General features: G+C 45.4%; 1 pseudogene; it reads right to left on the bottom strand.

The window, feature by feature from the left end:
- Positions 1-3,638: 3,638 nt before the first annotated feature.
- Positions 3,639-4,961, bottom strand: LOC100774756 (annotated as a pseudogene).
- Between the last annotated feature and the right edge of the window lie 2,470 nt (positions 4,962-7,431).

Genomic DNA, 7,431 nt, shown 5'->3' with positions numbered 1-7,431 from the left:
TTGACCAATGACTAGGATTTCTCATCTGCTAGCTCAATCTAATTATCATAAATCTATATATTTTATAAGACTTATCTTATCGAGGATACCTTCCACTGGTGTCCTCTCTTGCCGGCGGACTCCAGAGCAGAGACCAGGAAGGAAGAGCAAGAGAAAAGGGGCTACTTCCTTCTTGTCCTTGCTTATATAGGAGTCTCCCATCTATGTCACTTCCTGTCTGGATCTCTACTACGTTTCTCAGAATACTCCTTGACTCCTAGTCCCGCCTAACTTGCTTCTTCATTGGCCAAACGGTGCTTTATTCAACAATCAATAAAAAACATACACAGAAGTACATTCCCCATCACACAATGGTCATTTTACCCTCATTACCCTCCTTCATTCCCCCTCCCTCTCCTGCTAGAACCCTTCTCTAGCCCCCTCCTAACTTTCATGTCTGCTTTTTGTGTGTAGCCTCATGAGTTACTTCATGGAACAAAGGTAACTTATCAGTGGCAACACCACTGAAGATGACACTGCCTCCCCCAATAACCATTAAAAACCAGGAGTCTCTCTACAAAGGGCAGTGGCCCTGATCCTCTCCCTTCCCCACAATGAACTAACTGTCGAAGAGTCCCATGGTGTGTATCTTTGAATGCTGCATCAGAGAATTCAAGCCCACCTTTTTGTCTTCCTCTTAATCACTGTAGGTTTCCCCGCCTCCAGGGAAGTGGCATGATTTTTGCCCATCAAGCTAGAGGGGTGACATGCTTAAATCACACTTGTAATTGTTAAGCTAAATGGAAGTGACAGGAGCTGGAAGATTCTGGAAGCTCTGAACTGATTGGAGCTCAGTTCACTCTGAGCACAGCCTCCTGGTTTCACCCAAATAACAGACACGGCTTATGTGGACGAAGAATTCCGTTGCACGGTGTGGTTTTGTCTTGGAAACTACTTTGAGGGGAGAGCAGATTGTCAGCTCACATCTATTTCTTTTGACTCTTGGTTCAGAGTGAAACTATTACTGCGACATTTCCTGTATTAGACAACCGGTGTTTCCTTAAGTGACTCGTGAGGTCCAGACACTAAGAGGAGCTGTCAGAAATTTCATGCCAGCAGAGAATGGAAAGCCGTGCAGTTTCTTTATTTCTTATCACTAAATTCCATTACGCATCGGTAACAAGTTTTGGGGCAGAACGTTTCAAGGTTTTATTGTACTCCCTGAGTTGTCAGCCAACTGACCTTTAGTCCCAAACATTCTTGTCCCTCACAAGTCAGTGTTTGTCATCCCCTCAGAGACATTTTGTAATTTTCAAATGGAGTTGTTTTGATCCTTTGAGACAGACAGAGTCTCATGTAGTCCAGGTTGGCCTTGAACTTGCAGCATAGCCAAGAATGGTTTTGAATTTCTAATCCTCTTGCCTCTCCTTCTTGAGGGCTGGGATTGTAGGTGGGCACTGGTTTACTTGGTGGTGCTGGAGATCAAACCAGGCTTCGTAAATCCAGGCAAGCATTCCACCAACTGAGCGGCCAAAGGTGGAATTCTTAGTCTACTTTTTTCTCTCATGTTTCTCTCTCTCTCTCTCTCTCTCTTTTTTCAAGACAAGTTTCTCAGTGTAGCCTTGGCTGTCCTGGAACTCTCTCTGTAGATCGGGCTGACCTCGAACTCACAGAGATCTGCCTGCCTCTGCCTCCCAAGTGCTGGGATTAAAGGCATGTGCCACCACCACTGGCTATTCTCTCCAGGATGGTCTCTCCCTTTTCTCCCATGGGCTGAATCAGAATATGCAGTATCATGACAAAGGAAACACCTCTCTCTGTCTATAAAGAGGAATGCCCTGCCCTTCAGTCAGTACCATCACCTTTGCCTTCTTCCTCCTGTTATGTGTGACATTCCTCCAGGGGCCTACATTGGGGTGAGGCCCCAGTTTGAAAAGAACACTGCTCTCTGGCCAGCCTGCCCTGACTACCTATGAGTGATACCTCGAAGGTTAAGTTCCTCTCTTAAAAAATGGTTTAGTACAGCCGAGGCCCATAGGGCTTTGACTTTGCCTTAGTGCATTGTTCTCTGTAAGAGCACTTCCTGCCTCTGAAAGGAATCCTGAAACCGACTAAGATACTCTTCCCACCTTTTTCATTAAAGTAGGACTTCTGATGAGCTCTGTTTGGTGGGAATTGAGATAAATGTTCAATACACATTGAATCAATTAACCACATTCAGTTATCAAAAGCTATTTCAAATATGAACTTTTATATACCTTGACATATATGAATTATACATGCACACACATATATACGCAGTGTTCTCTGGCCCCCTAGCCTCATGGAAGCACCCTTTTGGCAGAATGGCTTAAATAGATGCTATGGCACCCCTTCACTAAGGATCTGTTGACAATTGATGGGTGGCAGGAGAGTCAATTCTTTAACGGTGTGGCCTCTGGTAGGTCTACATGCTCCAGTGGGTGGCCCCACATCCGTGAGTATATGGTAGCGCAAGTTGAACTCAGTCGTTCTAAAAATAAGAGGTCATGGACTCCGGCAGGGCAGGAGTTAGGGTGGAAATAATCAAAATGCATCGGATGCCTACATGCAGCTCTCAGTTAATAAAATGCATTAAAACAACAATAACAGCCTACCATGGGGGTAGTGGTGCTCCCTCTAATGCATCTGAGGACTGCTGCGATGGGGTTTCCATTTTCAATCAGTCACTACTGCCCATCAGCTTGTCTAGAGTCGCCTGTTCCATCCAGGGTTTGTGTTCCTGTATTCAGCATCTTCGGCTTTGCTTCAGGATTAGACAGCAAACCTCCTCCCATTCTTTTTTTGTCCTTAGCTTCTGAAAGCAGAAACAACACAGATCACAGTGTGTAATGGAACAAGAACACATTTCAGGGCAGGTCGGGGAGCAGCTTAGAGTTGAATATCCACTGTGACTGATTTTTAGCATGTCGTTGTCAGGCCCAAAGGACGCTCCAACTTCCCAAACTCCAAAAGGCAGTCTAAATGTCCAGAAATGAGCTCAACCTGGACTATAGGAGAGTTTCTTGTGGTTAGGTAGATGCCAACACTCCTCAGGAACTTGTGAAGCTGGTTCCTCTCTACCAAAAGGAAAAGGAGGCATTTTCCTTACCTCTGGCAGAAGGCACACATGGCTTACCTATGGCACCTGTGAGTGTATCATGCTGGCCTCCCAGCTCCCTCGGGATCACAGGTACTGGATACACATTTCAAAGTCCACACCTGCATCCCAGCCCTTCCCACCTCCTCTACCGTAAAATCCCTCCAGCCCAAGGGCTTCCTTCCCTGCAGCTACTCCTCCTTATAACCCTGCTATTTTCACTGGTCTCTCTTATGCTCTGCTCCCGTTTCTCTTACTGTGTTTTCTCTATTCCATCCCCTGGCTGTTCTCCCCTCTCTGGCAGATAACCCTAGCCAGGTCTAGTCTGCTTGCTGGCCATGTTCTCTCTCTCATATCTACAATAAGATCTTCATCTTAACCGTACCGTGGAGAGGGCATGTAGTCAGTTTATACAGTCGTGGGTACTATGGCTGGTAACTTGTCACCGGCTGTTCTGGGGGAAGCATATGCATTTCATAAAGACACAGATGAACCCAGAAAATGAATAGTTCTCAGAGAGATGGCTTTGAACTTTGGCTTATATAGCATCTTCATAACTAAGTCAGTACGTTTCTAGACAACTGATGGGGCAAAGGCGAATGGCTTTGAGTCCCTTGATGATGTGACCAGTTCATACTTCGTCCCCAAAACTTGTCCCTCCACAGCAAGCAGGCATAATCTCACCAGCATGCTCACTAGCACTGTGGCCACTGTGTAAGCAAACCTCAGTTCTGGGCATTCCCATGTGCCTGAAAAGCCAAGTGAGGAAAACACTTTCATCACTGATTCATCAGCAAAGCGATCTGGATCAAACTTGTGATGGCCAAGTGCTGGGGTCCTGAAGAACCACACTGAGGGCATAAAGGATGAGGGTCTCCTTAGGAGTAACAAATGGGCTAACTTTTCCCTCAATGTCTTGAAGCCGGGCAGAAACTGGGCTTAGTCTGGCAGTCGGAGCAGTTTCACAAAGCACTTGCTGGTAATATTAACTGTTCAGTTTTCTCTGAAGTAATAGGACCCTTCCCCAAAACTTGGTCTATCTCCTTATATAGCTTCTTCTGAACTTCTCCAGATGTCATCAGAAAACAGATTGCCCAGGTATACAACTTTGCAGTTATTATGCAACTGGCCAGAGAAAATATCATACTGTCTTTTAGGATCTGCTGATCATTAAGGTTTATTTATTTATTTATTTAATAAGTATACAACATACTGCTTCCATGTATATCTGCACACCAGAAGAGGGCACCAGATCTCATAACGGATGGTTGTGAGCCACCATGTGGTTGCTGGGAATTGAACTCAGGACCTCTGGAAGAGTAGTCAGTGTTCTTAACCTCTGAGCCATCTCTCCAGCCCCCTCATTAAGGTTTTCTTGCATTAAGGAGTCGATGAAGATGTGTTGACTGAAGTTCCTTCCTTTTTGTTCCTTTATGATTTTCTTTAAAATAGATTCCAGCTACGTGAGGGCATCTTCATACAGGTTTTTCTAAGTGGCATTTTTATCAAGTGACCCATCTAGAAAGCCTTTTCCAATCTCAGACCAAACAGTGCCATGAATCTTTTGGAAATGGATGATTTCCTGCTCCTCTTCAAACATGCTACCCAGTGCCATCCATGTGACAGACTTCAAAGCAAAACCAAGTACATGCTGGCTCAGGGGTACATGCTGGGTCTTTGGGCAAGACAGCCATTTATCCAACAATTCTTCTGAAAGCTTTACCAGGAGAGCAAAGTTACTCTGCAAAGCAGCCGTCATGGCATTTCCATACAGTTTCCTCCTCATGTGGTCTTCACTCACACTCCTGCCACCAGAGTGATACCCTATTAATGACTTAAACATGGTTTCAAATGGGTCAGAAGTCTTATTGGGGTTAAAGTGCTGCTTCAGTATGTTGGCAGTGCCCAAGCTGACCACAAGTGATCTGCCAAACCAGAAAGAGGCTGCAGGCCCATATCTTTCATGCAAATTAACCAGGAACTCATGCAAACTTCCACTGTTCACAATGTGTGAAAGGTTACCATCTTGGGTAGAGGTACAGCACCACTCCCACCAGTGCCAGCAGGAACATGACGGTGAAGATGGTGAAGTCCCCCATGATTCTGCCCAGTGCTCTGCAGGTGGCGCTGCAGCTAGGGCGTCGGTGTCATGGTGTGAGTAGTCTTAAGTATCTTGATGAACCATCTAGTGGCTGAGAATTTGGAACAAAGGAGCCAGGCTAGACTGTTTTGCAGAATATAAGAAACTTGAGTGATGGGGGACGTCCTTCTGTGTATATTTATCTTATTGGTTGTTGAATAAACCACTGCTGGGCCAATGAGGCAGAAATATAGGTGGGACTAGGAGTCGAGGAGGATTCTGGGAAATGCAGTAAAAAGAGGTCTTGTGATCCAGGCAGGAAGTGACATAGTAGACTGACTCAGAATATAAGCAGGGACAAGTAGGAAATCTCTCCCTCTTCCTCCTCCTCTCTGTGGAGCCACCATGTGATCCCAGGAAGACAGGATGCATTCCGCCAGCATCCTCCATAAGAGAAGACACCTGCTGCTGGCGTCCGATTAGTGTTATAAAATATATAGACTATGGTTATGGTTGATAATTAAGACAGATAGCAAGAAAGAAATCCTAGTCATTGTCCAGCAGCACTGTGCCTAATATAAGACTCTGTGTATTATTATTTTGGGTGCCCACATAGTGGTGGAAGCAGGTGGCTGGCAGGAAGATTTATCCTTACACTTGAGTTTCAGGAGAACAGCTCAGCTTGGAAGGCATGAGAGACCATCAGGGAGGAAGACAGATGTGAGACTGGATGAAGGGCTTGGGTGGCAGAGAGGGGGAGTCTGCTTTGCCAGGCTAAGGAGTTAAGACATCCTTCTTCATGCACTGAGGATAATAGATGGTTCTAGAGTAGAGGAATATATGTACAAGCAGATGCATGTGAGTCTGTTGCATTGAATTGATGGGAGGAGGAGGTGTCGAGAGCGAACTGAGTGGGGCAGGAGTTGATAGTTCTTTGTTGTAGTCTGAGATGCCTTAGATTCAAATATGGAAGTTTCGGTGACTCAGGATGTGGTCACCTTTGGAAACAAGATCATGAAAGGGATGATTAAGTTACACAAGGCTGTTATTAGGACAGCCCCCAAATCAGATACAACTGTGTCTTTAAAGCAAGAGAGGCACTCTAGTTGGGTCTATACACAGAGGGATACTTCACAGGAAACCAACCCACTTGGACTTCAGTTTTCAGAATGAATGGAAGTAAGCTTTGTTCTCTGAGCAACCTAATCTATGGCCTTTTGTTACACAACCTTTAGCAAATGAACCTGGATCTCTCCCTCTCTTCAGAGGAGCATGGCTTTTTCAGTCTGTATGTTAAAGTATTTTTTCAAAAACATTTCATTTGGTGCCTGTGTGCCCATGTGCAGGCACCATGACAGCCATGTGGAGGTCAAAGGGCAACCTGAGGGACTGATTCTCTCCTTGTGGCTCTCAAGGGTCATGCTGATGCCCTCTGGCAGGTGCCTGTTCCCGATGGACCAACTCTCCAACCCCGAAACAGTCCTGAATCCTAACAGTACATTTGACATTTGACTCTCCTGGCAAATGTTTAGAAAAAGAAAAAAAAAGTCAGTTCTTAGGATTCACCCTTGACTCATTTAATCAGGGTCTCTGAATTCATTTCTTGTGCATCATTGCAGTTAAACACACACACACCCCAAACCAATAAAGCCAACTGAGTGATTCTGCTGTGTAGGCTGGCTTGGGTACCACTGCTTAGCTGTACTGGAGAAAGTGAACCTTGTATTCTACTGTTGATCTTCACAAGTATTTATTAGGGAAAAAAAAAAACATCCTTGCATCCATCCTTAGTGAGGTGTCAGCGGACCTTCTGAGAATAACAGAATGCCTCATGAGAGTCCTTGGAGGTGTCTTGCTGCTTTTTGGTGTATAGACTGTATAGACCTGAGCATGTCTTGATGAATCAGATCTCCACACCCCTACCTTCTCTGGGTGGCATGGCCTGAACATTGACTGACTTAACTGTGCCACAGTTAACTCCAGGCGTGATGTGAAGACTCAGTTAAAGTTAGCATTGCCACTAATCACCCTGAAACTTTTCTGTGCCATCCTGAAGACTATGACATGGTCATCTGGATTGCTTGTGCTCAGATGTAGGTTACTTAGGCTAATGATAGATGGCTGACCAGTGGACATCTCATTAGCCCAGAACACAGTTCCAGAGCCTTCCAGTGGATGTTCCTGATAGTCTAGGCTGTCAGCAGAATGAGCTTGAGCTGTCACCACCCCCTCCTGCCACCACGAGTTCCTTCAT

This window comes from Cricetulus griseus, unplaced genomic scaffold, assembly GCF_003668045.3.
Source record: "Cricetulus griseus strain 17A/GY unplaced genomic scaffold, alternate assembly CriGri-PICRH-1.0 unplaced_scaffold_408, whole genome shotgun sequence".
Lineage (NCBI taxonomy): Eukaryota > Metazoa > Chordata > Mammalia > Rodentia > Cricetidae > Cricetulus > Cricetulus griseus.
This window is presented reverse-complemented; position numbering and strand designations above follow the sequence as displayed.